Source organism: Triturus cristatus, chromosome 4_1 (genome assembly GCF_964204655.1).
Source record: "Triturus cristatus chromosome 4_1, aTriCri1.1, whole genome shotgun sequence".
Taxonomy (NCBI): Eukaryota; Metazoa; Chordata; class Amphibia; order Caudata; family Salamandridae; genus Triturus; species Triturus cristatus.
Window position 1 is genome coordinate 488010147 of NC_140585.1, and position 19304 is coordinate 488029450.

Sequence of the window (19304 nt, forward strand, 5' to 3'; positions counted from 1 at the left end):
GCCCGGATTTGTGGAGGAAGAGAATTCCACCAACCCGCTGCCAGGACTCGAAAGGAGCGGCCACCAATTCTGCTCAACTTAAAACGCGGGACCACTGCTAAGTTCTGGCCTAGCGATCTAAGAGTGCGAGAGGGGACATAGGGGATCAGCAATTTCTCCAAAATTTGTGGGGGAGTTATGGTGTAGTGCAACAAGAACACTTTCCAAGGTGGCATGTATGCATCATCTCTACTCTAGTCTGTTTCCAGCATTGACCTTCAACAATAACAGGAGAGAGCAGGCCCACACAGTACTTTTTTTTTATTTTTTAAAGAGTTGGACAAAGGCAAAGCACATTATCCATTCCAAACATAGCATTTTACAGTTTAAGTTAGTAAATCAATGCACCGCAGTCATCCCACCGCTACACTCTATTCCACTTCTACACAGACATTTGGGTCTGCTGTGGTTGTTGTTGATGTGTTTACCTTTAGGCTTTTAAGTTTTATGCCACTCATGAAACGTCCTCCTGACTTGTTATTATTCCATCGATCATCATCTCCGATACTTGTACTGACTGACTGTGAAGATCGGCCTGCAGTAGAAGTAAAATTGTTATTACACAACAAGAGTAGAAATATTATTGACTTCAGTCAGTCTTTAGTGTGTACAGAAAGATAGATTACTAGTACACTTTGACTTCACTTTGTGCACAACAAACAAACAACGAAAACACAAACACCAATCGCTCAGAGTCAGGTGTCCAATGCATGCCATTAATTGTCATTACCTGTTCCTTCTCATCTTAAGTTAACGGGCCGTCTATTTCGCCGTCATCATCATGGACGGTGCTGTTGTGTCAATCATACTCATTGCGCAGATTGAGTGAGTCCCCTTCCTGTATTGAATTAAAAGCAATGTATCACCAAGCTGCAGGTGAAGTACAAATTTCTTAATTGCAACAAGGGTAAAATTCACCTTGAGTTAAGTTTAGTGTGTACTGTAGAAAGATGATTAGTGCACAATTACATAACTTCATGCACAACAAACACAACAAAATCACTCAGTCTGCGACTCTGCGTCCAATGCATGGCATCAATCATTACCTGTTTCATCTTATTTTCAGTTAATGGGCAGTCTCTCTCGGCTCTGAAAGGAGGATAGCTATAGTAGTCATCTGATTCATGCTCCACTTCTTTTGGCGGGGGTAGGAAAGTTTTAATTTTTTCTTCTATTTACCATCATCCAATCATCATTCATGAGGGCAATGGATTTGGGCGGGAGATTCAGTATGATGGAGCGGAGGAGCTATATTCGGAGGACTGTACTGTCAAATTGCAGACACCTGAAACTTGTATATTAAATAAGAAGAGTAGAAGACGGTGGTAATGGATGTGTTGTGATTCACAAGTTTGTAACCGGAACGACAGACACAAATAAAGGGGGAAAAAAGGGAGGAAGACAGTAAGTGCAAGCCTAATTGTCAGGGAAGTATAGCTCGTTATAAAACTCTGGGGGGGTCAGCCAGTAGTAGGTAATCATGTGACACACTACTTCCGTCACCTGAGCCACTGTCCTCATCTTCCTCCATTGATTCATGTATTGTGTAATTCATTGGTATGAAGTGCTGATTAATTTTGATCATTGTTAACCTCTCCACGTTTTTGGGCGAGAGACTGGTCCTTCTCAATGTTACAATGGAACCAGCAGCACTGAAAACACGTTCGGAAGAGACACTTCCGACAGGGCAAGCCAGATAGCTTATCGCCAGCCTGCTGAGCAGTGGCCATTCAGACCTTTTCCTATACCATTACTGCAATGGGTTTTGACCAATGTACACCTCTGTTGGGTCGTCCAGATTGGCCTGGACCATCCGCTCAATGTTCACGGGTGCTGCTGGTAAGCTTTTGGGCTCTTTTCTCTGTGCATCAGCACTGTGCTTATTAATGCTAACTGTACAAACCAATCTTCTAACGATTCTACTGGGCCTAATGATCCAGTTATTGTTGCTGTTGTCGATAGTGATGGTGAGTGTTGTGATCCAAACGCACTGCCCTCAGCCGACGAAGTTGCACTTGATCCTGCATGCCCTGCTGCTGTACTTCTTGTGGGTTGATCTTGCAGGCTTTTAATTAGCAGCCGTTCGTTTTCCAACTTACTGGCTGCCTCAGCTATACAAGTTTTGTAGAGGGCAACATCAATCTCGGAAAAAGCAAAGAATGTCTTCAGTCCAAAATTTGCACTTGGATCCAGAATTGTGGCACAAATGTAATGTTCTTGTGACAAAATTTCATTTTCTATTCTTATATTTTCACCTAAGCAACGGGCTAAGCTCTCCACCAAGTCATAGGCTTCCCTTTTGTCCTCTACACCTTTGTATGATTCAGAAACCTTCTTCAGCTGATGGTCTAGCATTTGCAATAATGGGATAGCTTGGCCCATTGTACAGTCCTCCTTGCTGACTTCACGTGTGAAGACCTCAAAAGGATGAAGCATCTCAGTCCGGCATTTAATTAGTCTCCATTGCTCCATCTCAAGGTTCATGCCTTTCACAGTATCATCCCCTCTTTTCCAGACATATTCGTGGAGTGACCTGTACTGCTCATACAGACGATCAAGCATGTAATACGTTGAGTTCCAACGTGTTGCCACCTCCTGGATGAGTGCCTTGACTGGCATCCTATTTTCACGTTGGATGATCCTCAGCTGCTTCCGAGCTTTAAAAGAGTGGCTGAAATGAGTGCATATTCTTCGGCAGATGGCCAGTAAGTTGCTGACTATGGGTTCTTTTTTCAGAAAGTCTTGAACTATAATGTTTATTCAGTGCGCCAAACACGGAACCCTGAAATAGGAACCAAGATCCATGGCCTTAAGTACATTACTGCCATTGTCTGTGGCAACAAAACCAATACTAAGCCCTCTTGAGCGCAGCCATTCAAAAAACTTGCTGTGAAAGTCTTGCAAAATGTTTACAGCCGTATGAGATTTCTCCGTGGCGAACATGGCAACAGTTGCATGTTTCAGACTACCTTTAAAAATCGCAGCTGTGTCAACAGCACCTTGTGCAGATAGCTTATCTCTAATCCCCACAAAAGAGACCCAGTGTGCAGTGATGCACATGTAATCTGTGGCTTGGCAACTGGTCCACATGTCTGTTGTCAGGTGGATATTGTGAACAGCACTCTGCTGCAAAGCTTGTTCAACCAATTCCAGCACATCATGATGTAGTGCCGGAACAGCAATTCTTGCGAAATAGGACCGGCTGGGAACCTTCCATTTAGGGCAGATGGCTGACACACATTCAAGGAAACCCACCCCTTCCACAAATGAAAAAGGAAGAAGTTCCAGCACTAACATTTTAGCCAGCTTTGCATTGTACAACCGTGCCATTGGGTGGTTGCGTTGGAACTACCCCTCCAACCTAAGCATGCTCTCAATGGTAGGCTGGATTACTTTCCTTTGTGGTGCTGTTTTCATTAACCCACTTAGGCTCAACGACACAGTTTGTCTTATTGCGGTACTCGGTCGCCTTGGTGTCTCAGCCTGACTCTGAGTATGGCTCTTACTACGGTACCACTCAGATGTTACTGAGGATGATGTGGGCAGTACCACTGCACTACTGGGAACAGGGCTAGAAATGCCTACCTCTTCTTCACCTTCCACCCCAATAATATCACTCCCTGATTCTTCCTGACCAACTTCAATGGGTTGAGTTTTTCTACTTTCTTTTAACTGAAGTAGGTGATTCTCCCACACAATAGTGTGGTGTATTCTGAGATGACTTGCTTGGCCTCCGGTACCATAGTTTGTACCAAGCTTACCCCGCCAAACACCTTGCCGACAAATTGAGCATATAGCAACGTTCTCTTCCTTGGTGCTAACAGAAAAGAAGTCCCAAACTGGGGAGGAGAACTTTCTGGCACTTGCTGGATGTGCCACTTTCAATACCAGATGACCTGGAGGGTGTGCTTGAAATGTGACCCTGTGCACCTAGACTGTGACTTTTACTACCACTACCTACTGAGATGGTTGAGCTGGATGTAGGTCCCTGCCGGGCCTTCGAAAATATGGCAGCTGGAGGTAGTGGTGGTGTAACCTGTGTTGGTGATATCCGTGCTACTTCCAGCTCAGTAGCAGCCTTTCTGGATAGGGTGAGAATGTTGGTCTCCAATCACTTTGGGGCGGGAGTAATGTGCGTGATGACTGGCTCGTCCTCATCAACATCACCCCCCTCTTCTACATTTACCTCCATAACTGTAAGTTTTTCTGGGACCTTCCTTTTCAGAAGCATTGTCTTGTGGCGTGTATCACTCTCAGACTGAGCTGGTGGGTGCCAAGTGGCATCACGATCATCAGAAGCGGGGCTTGAAGAAGAAGATGATGGACTAAGCCTCCTTTTCCTTGCTGTGGTCTGGAAGACAATAGATCTTCTGAAACAGTGGTTTCACTTTGCTCCACTTTGTCTGCAGGAAGCTCGATTTCCTGAAATGCCCCTACGTCAGGAGCAACAACTACTATGGTGGGCTGTTGCGGCTGCTGCTGTTCTGGTTGCGGCTGCTGCTGTTCTTGTTGCGGCTGTTCTTATTGTGGCTGCTGCTGTTCTTGTTGCGGCTGCACACTTATCTGCTGAGTTTGCGCCTGCGTTGATTGTGTACTACTTTGCGATAATTACATTTCAACATCGCTGCTCGTTAGTAGACTGGCTACCTCTGCGACACTAAAGCCCTTAGGCCTAGGTTGGTGGGGTTGGATTGCTGGTGCTGAGGTGCTGCTCCCAGCTTGCTTCCCGGACAACGCTGCTGCAGGCGTAACTTTTTCGGTGCCAAAAAAAACATTGGCCGACACACCACCAGTCGTGGTTAATGGCACTTCCTTTTTCTGTTCCTTCTTCTCACCGGCAACTTTCTTGATACTGGACCTGGTACCTTTCTTTGGGGCCATCTTCTTCAGATGTCAGGCAGGATGCAGATGCACAAAAAGTTCTGGTCACACATGGACGTGATGCGCAGCAGGACTTCTGTCTGGCTGGCAGTACAACGGGTAGCCGGGTGCTGATGACACCTCCTCCTCCTCTGGCTTTTTGTGCACCTAAAAGCAAATAAGCCAGGAGAAGAACATCAGTGAAATGTTGCATTTGTTGTTGTGGTTCAGTTACTTAGTACTGTACTAGTGCAAACAAAAGATAGTCTAGCCATTTAGGACTTTTTTCGACAAGGGCTATGTTATACTATTGTGTACAGTCACACACTACACTCTCAGGAGGGATAGGAAAGTTAATAAGAACCACCAAAATAAAAATGTAATGGAAGTGGGGTGGACCCTATTTGCCATTAAATTATTTGAGCATCTCAGCATCCATGTAGCTGCTGCTGGCAAAGGGGGTGGATGGATGGAAGCAGTAAGCCAATAGGAAAACCATGCAGGCCTATATGGCAAAAGCAGGACAGTAATAACTCCCAACACAAAAAAGGCCACCAGCCACATGGACACTCACAAATCACAAACAAGCAGGGGGCCTGGGAAACACCAGGAGCTGACAAAAGGCCTATAAAAGCCAGGTAAAGGACGCATGCTAAAGCACACTGCTCTGCCTTTTTAATGCAACAAAATGCAAATACGAACATTCACAGGCCCCAAAAAGGTCTGCTGCATGGTGCATGCATTGCACACCAACACACACCACAAAAGCATGTCTTTATGACAACCAACATCAGAAAGCCCACCCCAAAAAACACACACTTCCCCAACTGAATCCAATGCCATCCATGCCCTAAATGGTGTCTAAATTCAACAGACCACACAGAAAACACTTGATTAATAAAGCTGTAGCTACCTGATCTGATCCTACTGGATGAAAGCAGGCCTGTTGGCAGACAAGGCCAGGCAAGCTTGCAGGCCTAGGCTTCAAAATGGCCACCAGCCACATGGCCAGGCCCAACAACATCAGAAAGCCCACCCCAAAAAACACACTTCCCCAACTCAATCCAATGCCATCCATGCCCTAAATGATGTCTAAATTCAACGGACCACACAGAAAACACTTGATTAATAAAGCTGTGGCTACCTGCTCTGATCCTACTGGATGAAAGCAGGCCTGTTGGCAGACAAGGCCAGGCAAGATTGCAGGCCTAGGCTTCAAAATGGCCACCAGCCACATGGCCATGCCCAACAACATCAGAAAGCCCACCCCAAAAAAACACAATTCCCCCACTCAATCCAATGCCATCCATGCCCTAAATGATGTCTAAATTCAACAGACCACACAGAAAACACTTGATTAATAAAGCTGTGGCTACCTGCTCGGATCCTACTGGATGAAAGCAGGCCCACCCCAAAAAAACACTTTTCCCAACTAATTCCAATGCCATCCAGGCCCTAAATGATGCTTGAAAATGAAATACATTCAAAAAACACAAAAGGAACAGTTGCTTCATCATACACACACCCATGAGGCCATGACTAGTTCGGGCCTACTACTGACTACTACTACCCACAACATTTAAAAAAAAAGGAATGATGATAGTTACCAAAAATAAATTGTAGTTAACAACTGCAATGCCCCCCAATCAAACAGACACAACAACAACTTACTTGTAAAATATCCAAATAAAAAATCCTCAAATCCAATTGCAATGATGCAGCAGACAAAAAGAGTGATCTTTCCAGCTCAAAATCCAAAGGCAGAATGAGCAGGAGATGGACAAAGCACTGGGAGGAGCCTGCTGGACAGGAACAGAAAGTTGGAGATTCTGTGGCACTTCCTCCCTCTCCCCACCTTTTTAAAACAGGACTCCTTGCACAAAAAAGGACAGCCAAATGTCAATCTGAGGAGTTGTTTTCATCCAAAATCATCATTTGCAGAAGGTTTCATGCTGCTAGAGCTGATATTCTTCTCCAAATTGAAAATTTTACATGTTCGAGTTCTCGAGCATCACATAACTTCCGCCGGATGTCGATGGCGTGTCCAAAATGACTTGAACGCGTTCTCTCGCTCCCTGTCGCATTGGATATGACCTGTTCGGGGTCTCTTTCTCCTTTTCGCATTTGATTAGACGTGCCCGCGTCCTCACGCTCTCGTTCGCGGTGGAGAATGATGTTATCGAGATCTCAATCTTCTCATACTCTCGCGGTGCATGATCGCGAGAAGAAAGACGTGATTGCACGACAAATGACGTGATCACGCGACAAATGACGTTAATGTGGGTGCGAACTGTCGCGAGACAGCGCAAAATGGCTACCAACAATCCAACATCTCGTGGAGAACGCGACCGGGTCGGGAAAACTTGTCGGCGAACGCGAGGATTCAGGTAAGGGGATTGCGCGCACGCGAGAATGTATTTTTTAACAGCACGAGCAAGAAACAAATTACCGCTAAGATGCGGATTGCGGAAATTTTGACATTTTCACGCTTTCCGCGGTAGCGAAAATGCCAAATTATCGCAATTTCCGCGAGCGGAACGGAATTTTGGCCCAGGCCTACTGGTAAGTACGCTTAGAATTACTTATCAGGGTCAGTGCTGGTCTAAAAGATGCAGCCGTGGGTTCTCTCCTGATAACAGGTGAGTAAATCGGAATTCGTAGTTCGGCTGATTTTAGAGGAATATTTGTACGTTTCAAAAATGGACACTTAGAAACTTTTCTGTTGAAAACCACACAATGGATACCTATGGAAGGAAATAAAAGTTACTGGTAAGTACGCTTAGAATTACTTTCCAGGGTCAGTGCTGGTCTAAAAGATGCAATCCTGGGTTCTCTCCTGATAACAGGTGAGTAAATTGGAATTCATAGTTCTGCTGATTTTAGAGGAATATTTGTACGTTTCAAAAATGGACACTTTGAAACTTTTCTTCTGAAAACCACACAATGGATTCCTATGGAAGGAAATACAAGTTACTGATAAGTACGCTTAGAATTACTTTTCAGGGTCAGTGCTGGTCTAAATGATGCAGCCCTGGGTTCTCTCCTGATAACAGGTGAGTAAATCGGAATTCGTAGTTCGGCTGATTTTAGAGGAATATTTGTACGTCTGAAAAATGGACACTTAGAAACTTTTCTGCTGAAAATCACACAATGGATTCCTATGGAAGGAATTACAAGTTACTTGAAAGTACGCTTAGAATTACTTTTCAGGGTCAGTGCTGGTCTAAAAGATCCAGTCCTGAGTTCTCTCCTGATAACAGGTGAGTAAATCGTAATTCGTAGTTCGGCTGAGTTTAGAGGAATATTTGTACAATGGTGAAGGAAGGGGGCGGGGCCTGAAGTGACATGTGCAAACACGCCCTGTGGCGTGTTTTAAATTGGGGAATTAATTCCTCTTCAATACTGCAGTCCCCTGGGGGCCACCTAGCCCACCAGGTGCCTCCAGTATGCGTCAGGGAGCTGCGTTGCAGAGAGGTGTTCAGAGGCCATGCCCCTTTTTACAACACTCTGCAACGCAGCTCCCTGGCTGCCAACACTTCCTGATCTGGAGTGTTGACAGCCAATTAGAATACAGCTCGTGCAAAGCTGGGTGCGCGCTGGGTCCGCAGAGGGTGCGCGGATCCTCCGAGACCATAGATATATCTGTACATTTAACTCAAATTTTCTCAGGAACTACTGAACGGATTTACACCATTTAAGCAAAAGGTACGATTCTGAACTGAGGACTACTTCTTTGCCAAATTTGGTGTAATTCCGTTCAGTAGTTCTGGCTGTAGCTTGCGGCTAAAGGTCCCATGGGAAAATGCATGGGGAAAACACGTTTTGGGACCCCCTTTTTTTCGGCCCCCGCTTTACGAATCACCGTGAAATTTTCAGGATAGGAGCGGACCGGAGCTGGCCAAAAGTTTAGAAAATTCCGCGAAGATTCGTCAATCGGCGCCAACGTTATACCAAATAGAATGTTGCTGATTTCCTATGGAAAATAGGTCCTAACTATATCTACCTACTGGCGATTGCCAGTAGCTAATATGTATATATGTATATATTAGGGGTGGGCGGAATTTGCGTAGTCACGCTACGCAAAGCTCCGCAAAATGGTAAAATATCTCCAAGAGCACGCAGAAATTCCGCGAACACACGGAATTGCTTGTTCGCGATGCTTTTTTCCTGTTCGCGAACGCTGTTTGCGTATTCGGGGGGAAATATCTTGCAAACATGCATTTTGAGAACGCGAACAAGCAAAAAATTCAGCGAAGCTGCGGAACGTAGAATTTTGGGCAATTCCGCGTTCTCTGTGGTACGCGAAATGACCCAAATTCCGCAAATCCGGCAAGCGGGACGAAATTTACTGTCCAGGCCTAGTATATATATATATATATATATATATATACACAACCAATTATCCCTTCTGTTATCCAGGGCCCTTGGGAGGTGGTGCGCTATGCTGGCAGGTGTGTGTGAACAACTGTTGATTCAGTCGAAATGCGTTACAGAAATAAATACATTCTTTTGGAGTTTGCAACTTTCCTGAGAGCTCGCTTTCTTGGACTTAATCACTGAAAAAACCATAGGTGTCAGGCATGTTATAGTTAGGAATTAGCATTTAAAAAACCTTAGAAATTCACTGAAAAAAACATAGGTTTCAGGGGCGTTATAGTTAGCTGGACTTTTTACTCGTACAAAACCATTGAAATTCCCCTGTTATAGTTAGTTCAGCTAACTATAACTCGCGCACCCGCAATGCACTGCTGATGACGTCACATATTACATCACTCATGACATGGTCAGTGACATCACTCATGACATCACTGATGACATCACTGATGACATCATCCAGTGAATGTGTGTTTTTCTGAAAATTACATATGTTTTATATATGTATATCTCAAGGTCGATGGAAGAATATATGGGTATATAAGTATTGTATTACTGACTGATTAAGTGTATCTTAGTGAATACATGGCTTAGTGAGAAATGTTTAAATATGTAAATATTTAAAACATCTCTAGTCTCTCACTTTGTATATAAGTGGCTGCATGGGTTGGTGAGTAGCTACATGAGTGTCTATATAGGTTATTAGTTTGTTTTTTGAGTATCAGTATGAGTGTCTGTATGGTTCGGTGGGGGGTTTTACATAGTGTATAGGTGCATGAATGAGTGACTCACTGTTTGTATGTGTTGAAGACAGCATGTGTGCAGGACTGTGTGGGTGGATGAGTGTGTGCATGGGTGTGTTAGTGAGTGAATGACTGTCTCAATAGTGTCTTTATGAGTAACTACATATGTTTTAAACTAGTATATGTGACTATTGGTTATATAAGTGAGTATATGGGAGAGTGAGAGATTGAAAGAGTTCCTGTATGAGTAAGTATGTGTTTCTATGTGATTGTTTAAAAGACTAAGTATGTGTAAGTTTCTGTAGAAGTAAGTGTGGTGGTGTGTGTATAACTGTATATGCAAGTAAATGGATGTTTGATTCTTTATTAGCATGAGTGACTATGTGTGTGAGTAACTCTATGGCTGAGTGGCATTGTGTAACAGGATGTATAGGTGTATGAGTACATATGATGAGTGAGTACATGTATGAGTGACTGTGTAGGACTGTTGGTGAATGAGTGGATGTGTATGTGGATCTTAGAATTACTGAATAGGTTGTTGTAACTGATATTGGTATGTCCATTGTTTTGAAAATTTTAGTTTCTATTTTTTAATGTGTGGATCAAAGGTTTTATTAGGGGGAGAGGAGGTCTGCCACTCTATCACAATAATGATGTCATCAGTGATGTCATTTGAGATGTCATCAGAGATGTCATGAGTGATGTCACTGACCATGTCATGAGTGATGTAATATGTGACGTCATCAGCAGTGCATTGCGGGCACGCGAGTTATAGTTAGCTGAACTAACTATAACGGGGGAATTTCAATGGTTTTGTACGAGTGAAAAGTCCAGCTAACTATAACGCCCCTGAAACCTATGGTTTTTTCAGTGAATTTCTAAGGTTTTTTAAATGCTAATTCCTAACTATAACGTGCCTGAAACCAATGGTTTTTTCAATGAATTTCTAAGGTTTTTTAAATGCTAATTTCTAACTAGGCCTACAGAGATAGGACATGTGAAGAAAGAAGAAAAAACGCACAGAAAGAAAAAAAAGAAATGCAGAAAGGAGCAACAGAAGTCCTCAAAGACGAAGAAAAGTGCAGGAAGAAGGATAACATGCAGAAAGAACAAACAGAAGAGCAGAAAGAAGCCTTGTTGCAAAATTATCCTGTACCCTCAACTTTTTCAGACGGATGCTGGTGGTAACTGAGTCTGACTAGCCAGTCCTAGAGCCAGTGCTATGTTAAAAGACACTCAGAATACAGTGAAAACACCTACATACACTAGGGAACACTATGCGTTGGGGTCCCCCTGTGATCAGCATGACCTCCTCTGTAAGCCACTAGTATATAATAGGGCAGGGGATTAAAACTACCTCTTAAAACACGCCACAGGGCATGTCACCTCAGGACCCGTCCCCTCACTTCCCCACTGTGTAAACACGCCCTGTGGCTGTTTTAAGTTGGGAGATTAAGTCTCCTTGAATCCTGAGGGTCCCTAGGGTCCAACTAGACCACTAGGTACCTCCAGTAAGCGCCTCAGAGCTGCTTTGCAGAGAGATGTAAAAAGGGGCACGGCCTAGACCACCTCTCTGCAACGCAGCGCAGTGGGGCTTACTGGAAGCACCTGGTGGGCTAGTTGGCCCCCAGGGTCCCTCAGGATTGAAGGGGAATTATTTCCCCAACTTAAAACGCGCCACAGGGCTTGTTTGCACATGTTAACTCAGGCCCCATCCCCTCCCTTCACCACTGTGTAAACGCGCCCTGTGGCCGTTCTAAGTTGAGAGATTAAGTCCCCTTGAATCCTAAGGGTCCCTAGGGTCAAACTAGCCCACTAGGTACCTCCAGTAAGCGCCACAGAGCTGTGTTGCATAGAGATGTAAAAAGGGGCGTGGCCTCAGAACACCTGTCTGCAACGCAGCTACCTGGCGCATACTGGAGATACCTGTTGGGCTAGTTGGCCCTAAGGGACCCTCAGTATTGAAGGGGAATTAATTCCCCAACTTACAACTGGCCAGGGGGCGTGTTTGCAGAGTGCTGCAAGGAGGGGGCGTGGCCTCCGGCGCGATGCCGGTCTTTTATTTATTTTATTTTTTTAAGAAGGAGGGCTGTGTGGCCCCCCTTCTTTTTCTAATTTACTGGCCCTGGGGACCCCATCCCCCAGGGCCTGCACCCTAATTTTTTTGTTGAAAAAAATACATTTGGCCCTCCCAAGGCCTTAATCGGCCCCGGGGACCCCAACCCCCAGGTCATGGCCTTTTTTTTTTTTATTCTTTAGGAGGGGGCTGTGTTGCCCCCCCTATGGCCCCGGGGACCCCATCCCCCAGGGCCGGCCTTTGTTTTTTAATATTTAAAAAATATATATATTTATAGAAAAACCTAGGACATACTGGACAAACCGTATGTACCTAACACCATGACGATTTGTGTGATATTCATTAAAAGGCGACTATGCATAGAATGAATCCACATGGAATGTTTTTACACCGCTAGTGAAGCTCTGACGTGTGTGATGCCCAAACGTGCCTAATCCCGGCGCCCCCGCCGGTGGGTACTCTCCAAGTAGACACCCTTGTTGTTTATTTATACAAACATGGGTAGCTATTGACGGACACATTTAATATACATGCACACCAAGCCATTCTAAGGGGATTCCACAAAAATTCGACCAAACTATGCAAGAAACCCCCTCACGGTTAATAAAACACACATCCACCGCCGGATGTGTAATACTTTTTATTTTACTCTCTGGAAAGGAGACGAACCTCACTTGAGAGTCACGGCGTGCTCCTGGCTGAGCCCAATGCTGTGTTACACCCACCAGTGCCCGACGAGTGCCTCACACCTCTGTGTTGTATTCCACCAGCTAGTGCGTATGCTATGACACTCTCTAGCCCATGTGCACTGTAACATCACCCCGTGAACATGTCATGCCACACTTGCCTTCGCACGGGTTATATTGCCCCATCTAACGTGCCTTCCTCAATGCCTATGTTATAACGCACAGTGCTATGCCATACATATTACAATCTGGGATCCATATCTTTGTCACAGTGCATATGCAACGTTACACTCCCCAGCACATATTTTATATTACAACTTTAGAGACTAGTTAGGTTACACAACACTGCCCTGTGCATTTTACACTCCAAGGCGCATATCGCATAGCACGTGCTAGTGCCTGTGCAATCTCGCGCTCTCCAATGAATCTGTCATTGCGCACAATGTATTGCATATTATATTTCACGCCCCGGTTCATCTTATATCACACTTTTTGGTGCATAGTTTATACCATATACTATATCTAGTTTTCATTTTCAATCGTGCTCTCAGGACTATGTTCTATATAACACTGCGTCCACCTACCCTTTTCACGGGCATTACATTTTGCGATGGGGGTGGAGGGTCAGGGGGTGTTTCTGCCAAGTGAGCCCGGAGTCACAGTCACAAACGTCCTCTTCCTCCTGAATGAAAGTGAGATTATGCTGCATACTTGTTCATATTTTAAGTAGTTCGCACAGACACACATTTTAAAAACAATACAGTTCCTAATACCCACCTTCTCTGAACAGTTAGCTTGCTGCCCCATCCACCTCCTCCCTATCCTCTGTTGTCTGAATCCATGGACTAGTCTCCTCCCTTCTGCCATGCATGGTCTGATGTGCTGCCACTGCCCTCCATTTAGCATGATGTACCAGTCCACTCCTCCTGCCCTCCATTGCCCAATTCTATGGCCCTTCATTGACCTCCTGCTTAGCCTCTGTGCTTAGCTTGCTGCCCCTATTCTCCTTCCTCCTGCCCTCCGATGTCTTTGTGCATGCCCCTGCTCCATCCTTTTTGCCCACCATGTTCCATGGACCTGCCACTCCTATCTACTCTGAGTGTTCTGTTGAGCTGCCACTCCCCTCCCACCTGCCTAGCATTGTCAGATGACTGTAACCTGTCCCTGCCACCACCACCCTGCCTGTCCACATGCCATGCCCCTATCCCCTTCCTCCTGTCCTCAATGGTCCATTTTACTGCCACACCCTTCTGCCCTCCCTGGTCTATTGTGCTGCAACTGCTCCTCCTGCCTGCCCCACGCGGTCTGCTGTGAGGCCCCTTCCCTGAACTCTCTTGTCTGTGCCCAGGTCCTGACCCTCCCTTCTATCCTCCATGGTCCTTTGTACATGCCCCTGCACCCTCCTTCTTGCCCATCATAGCCGTTGTGCCGCCAATAACCCTCCTGTTTGCCATGCATGGTCTTCTGTGCTGCCATGGCCCCTCCCACCTTCCCTGTGTGGTCAGCTAGCTGCCCCTGACCCCCTCCCACCTTCCCTCCATGGTCTGTGTGTATGCCATCATAGTCTCATTTTTGCTCTCCATGGTGTGTCTTGTTTCTAGTGCCCATCCTGCTGAACCTCCATGGTCATCTTGCTGCTCCTGCCCTGCACCCTTGCCCCCAGCCCTCTGTTTCCATGTGCAGACCCCTATTCCCTCCCTCCTGGCTTGTCTGTTTCATTGTAATGCCCCTGATCCGTCCCTCCTGCCCTTTATGGTCTGTTATGCTGCAGCTTTATCTCCTGTCTGTCCATTATGGTCAGCTAGCTACCATTGCCTCTTTCCCCTCTGATCTCTGTCGTCCATGTGCATGGTCCTGTCCCCTCCCTATTGCTTTATATGGATTGTTGTGTTGCACTCCCGTTCCGCATGCACTGTGTGGTGTATTGTGCTGCTGGAAACCCTGATGCCTGCCCTGTAGGGTCAGTTTGGTACACCTCTCCATGTCCCTCCTGTCCTCTGTTATCCGAGTCCATGTCCCTACCCCAATTCCTCCTGCCTACCATGATCCAATGTACCATACTTGCGAACATTTTGAACTTGGTAAGATTGAAAAAAACTGGGGTATTGATTTTCCCCTTTGAGTTACATTGAAAAAGAGGAGATTGTAGCTCGGAGACAGATCAAATAAAGCCCATTTGAGCCTAAAAACATTGGACGTTTCCTGGCTGAAACGGGTCTGTTGGCATGTATGGTTGTACTACCACTGCCTCTTCCTTCTGCCCACAATGGTCTATTATATTGCCACAGCCTCTCTTGCCAGTCCTGTATTGTTGGTTTGTTGCCCCTGCCCCCCTGTCCACTGCCCTCCATAGTCTGTTGTGCTGCCACTGCCCTTCCTGCCTGCCCAGTGTGGTCAAATTGTTGCATCTGCACTCTCCTACCGGCCTTCAATTTTCAGAGTCCTTGCCCCTGGCCTCTACTTCTCAACAGTATCCCAATGAACAACTAGATTGCTAACATTCTATATTTATCACAAAAGTGGGGAACGCCTGACGTCATCTTGATGTAATCAAAACTGTAATACCTAGAGTATTTCCTTTAGAAATTACATATATGAGAGGGTCTTATTTGCATCAAAATTATGGTTAGTGCTCTAAAAAACTAAAATGAGGACATATTTTCTGAGTTTTCAAATAGTGACAAAGAACTTTTAAATTATTTGTAATCTTTATGTTTTTTTATCCAGTAGACCACTTGATTAAATGTTGCACCTGGTGTGACTTCCAGAGCTGCAGACTTTGCAACTGGGGAACCAGGTTGGAGTTTCTGCTTCAGCTCAACATTCTGTGATTCTGGTCAAATCACTTAATCTCCCCATGTCTACAACCAAAATGAATTTGATCTTGTGTGATGTAACCAATGCTCATGTAAAGCACTCCAATGCCTGACAAGTCTGCAATATATAAAACTGCAAATACACACAAAAATAAGTGTTTTGCACACTTCTGTCATTGGGCTACATGTGGGCTACATCTGGGTGATATGTGGGCTACATTTGGGCTCTTTTGTCTCTGGTGGCCATCTTGGGAGATTTATTTGTTATGAAGTTTCCTAATTTCCTCATTACTGCAGTCTCCTCAGTGGGAATACTTTCAGTTTTTTATTTTGGTTTCATCAAGAAGGCATTCAGATGTGTCACACATTTGCCATACATTCTGAATGTTAGCACTCTAGTTGCTCATTAGATCACTGTAGTAAAACTACTGCTCACCAGGGAAGTCTGCTGCTGGTATTCAAAGTGCATGTTTCAGTCTGCATGTCAGAATTTTTTTATGAAATAGAAGAGGATTTGAGAAGTCACCCAAAATGTGACACAACATAGACAAGATATAAGCACGGGTGATCAATCTGCCGAGAGCCTACATAAAGTAAATTCCATAAAAGCCGAGATCCAGAAACAATTAGCAAGAAAGGCGGCAGCATACTATCAGGCACAGAGATCGCGTCTTTATGAAACCGGCGAGCAAGCAGGTAGAGCTCTTGCTCTGCGAATCAGGCAGGTCGCAAGTAAAAACATCGTGTCACAAATTGAATATCAGGGCCAAACGTACAACAAACCTGGCGAAATTCTGGAGGGGTTTAGGAAGTTCTATCAAGAATTATATCAGGAGGAAGCGGTAGGAGGGCACACGAATATAAGTTGGTTAGACATGGGTAGTAAGCTAAATTTAGGCCAGATCACTTCTTTGGAACAAGACATCTCAGTGACGGAAATATCCGAAGCTCTGCAAGATCTTGCAAGTGGAAAAGCTGCGGGCCCGGACGCCATACCGTTGGAGGTATATAAAAGCTTAAGGGAGGAAATAACACCACTGCTTTTAGATCTATTCAATGGTGTTATGAATACCGGAATAATACCAAAGTCTTGGCAAGAAACCAATATAGCTATCTTTCACAAAAAAGGGAAATCAAAGACCAACCCAGGCTCTTATAGGCCAATATCCCTGATAAACAGCGATAACAAGCTATATGCCAAAATTATGGCCGCTCGCATCGGGAGGGTTATTGCGTCCCTGGTCTCCCCCTGGCAGCATGGATTCATCCCAGGAAGAGGAACTACAAATCACATTAGGAGAGCTATTACATTGTTTGATATTGGTGCTGCTAGGGGGGAGAGGGTCGCAATGATCCTGCTCGATGCAGAGAAGGCATTTGATCGCGTTAGATGGAGTTTTCTATGGAAGGTTATGGAAGCAAGGGGATTTGGCCCCAGAATCTGTCAAGCTATTCGTGCTATGTATTCATCACCAACGGCTAGAATTCAATTAATGGGGGAAAGATCAGATAGGATCAATATAACAAGGGGTACTAGACAGGGCTGCCCTTGTTCTCCAATTTTGTTCGCGCTTTATATAGATCCCTTAATAACCCAATTAATGAACAGCGTGATTATCAAACCAGTAACATCAAATGGGTTTCAAACTAAAATTCTCGCTTATGCGGATGATTTAGCAGTCATAACAAAAGATCCAGAGCTAGCAATGAGGGAGGTAGTTAACATCACCACTCAGTTTGGGGATGTGTCTGGCTATCGACTAAATGTAGACAAAACTCAGGTACTATGTTCAAAAAAAATAGACAAGGTGGATGGAAGATATGTAGCATCGGTAGTTTACCTGGGAATAACAATAAACGCAGAACCAGGTGAAATAATCAACGACAATTACACCCCTCTTTTGAAATCTATGGAAACAGACTTAAAACGAATGGACTCATTACAGCTGTCATTGATAGGGAGGGCTAACGTTATAAAAATGACAGTGTTTCCTAAAGTGCTCTACAAATTAAGATCAATCCCATTTAAAATTGATGATAAAATTATTAGGAGAATTGAGGCCATCTTCTTAAAATTTCTATGGCAATATGGTAAAATAAGGCGGTCAAATAGATATATGTCACTACCTCGAGATAGAGGTGGGTTGGGTCTGCCAGATATTAAGAGCTACCATCTTGCATGTCTCCTTACAGACATGGCTATTCTATTTCACCCGGGTGGCCCAACCCTCAGACAAATGGAAATACCATCAATTTTTCAACTATTGGTAGGTGGTGAAGCCGTAGGACTTCTATTAAGGCAAACTCAGAGGAGTTATTTCAGGGAAATTGGATATAAGACGTTAGAAGATGTATGGTATATTTGGAAAACTGTTAAAAAAGCTCTAGATATACCTACCCTCCATTATCGCACGCCACTTTGGAATTCAACACACTTTCCAAATTTTAGTAGGGATGGGACGTGGCGTCACTGGGAGAGTCAAGGCATAGTGGAGCTGGGCCAAATAATGATTGGCGACAAGTGCAGAACACTTGAAGAACTTACACAACATTATTCACTACGAGGTTTTCAAGATTTTAAATACATGCAGATTGTAAATAAAATTAAAACAATTAGGCCATGTATCACTTTGCTAGGGAAATTTGAATTAATTGAGTATTTGAAATCCGGGGGTCACAGAATTAGAGATATATATAAAATATTTAATGATGCTATACCAGATGATATCAACAAAATCGAAGCTGCATGGGCTAAAAAATTAGGAGATCCAGAAGTAGATATTGATAAGGCGCTAGCTATGGACAAGAGATTCTTACGCTCTACGAATCTCAGAGCCCAACATTATAAAACCCTATTTAATTTATATTACACGCCCGAAAAACTATTTTCGTGGGGGAAAGCAATAGACAGTAACTGCCCCAGATGTGGTAAAGGCTCGGCAGATCTTATACATATGTTCTATGGCTGTGAAAAATTGAAATTAATCAAAATTGAAATAACACGTTTCTTAGAGAGGCTACTCGATGTTAAAATTACTCTATCCCCGACCCTGTTAATAGTCGGCTGTGATGTGAAACTAAACATAAGTATTGAGGCTGAAGCTTTAGTCTTTATCTCTGTATCAGTTCTTAGGATTCTAATCAGCGCAGCCTGGAAGGATACAGAAGCCCCAACTTTTCAAATGTGGCTGTGCAGAATGCTGGGTATACATAATATTGAGGAGGCACTATATGATTTAAAGGGAGCAAAATTGAGGGATTTGGGCAAGCGACTCTGGGCTCCAGTGGCTACATGGAGGGCAGCAAAATTGACTACAAACGAATGATATATAGGCGGTGTCAACATTTAAGATACCAATCTAATTTGTATTGTATGCCATTGTTTATTACTTTGTCTGTTTTTGTACTGTACGAGGGTATAATAATTATATGTTCTATTATTTGTATTTATGTACCCACCTATTAATATGTATTTGACGGTACGCACTCTCAAATAAAATATTTCAAAAAAAAAAAATGAAATAGAAGAGGATTTGAGAAGTCAAAATGTGCCCTAATTTTTCTTTCTGCAGAACTAATCATAATTTCTATGGCAAAATGAACCCCCTAATTTTGTTCCTTTGTAAATTAAATGTTTTAAGTGTTACCACTTTATTCCAATTAAGATGGCTTCAGGTGTGCCATACTTTTGTCATAAGTAAGACTGTTA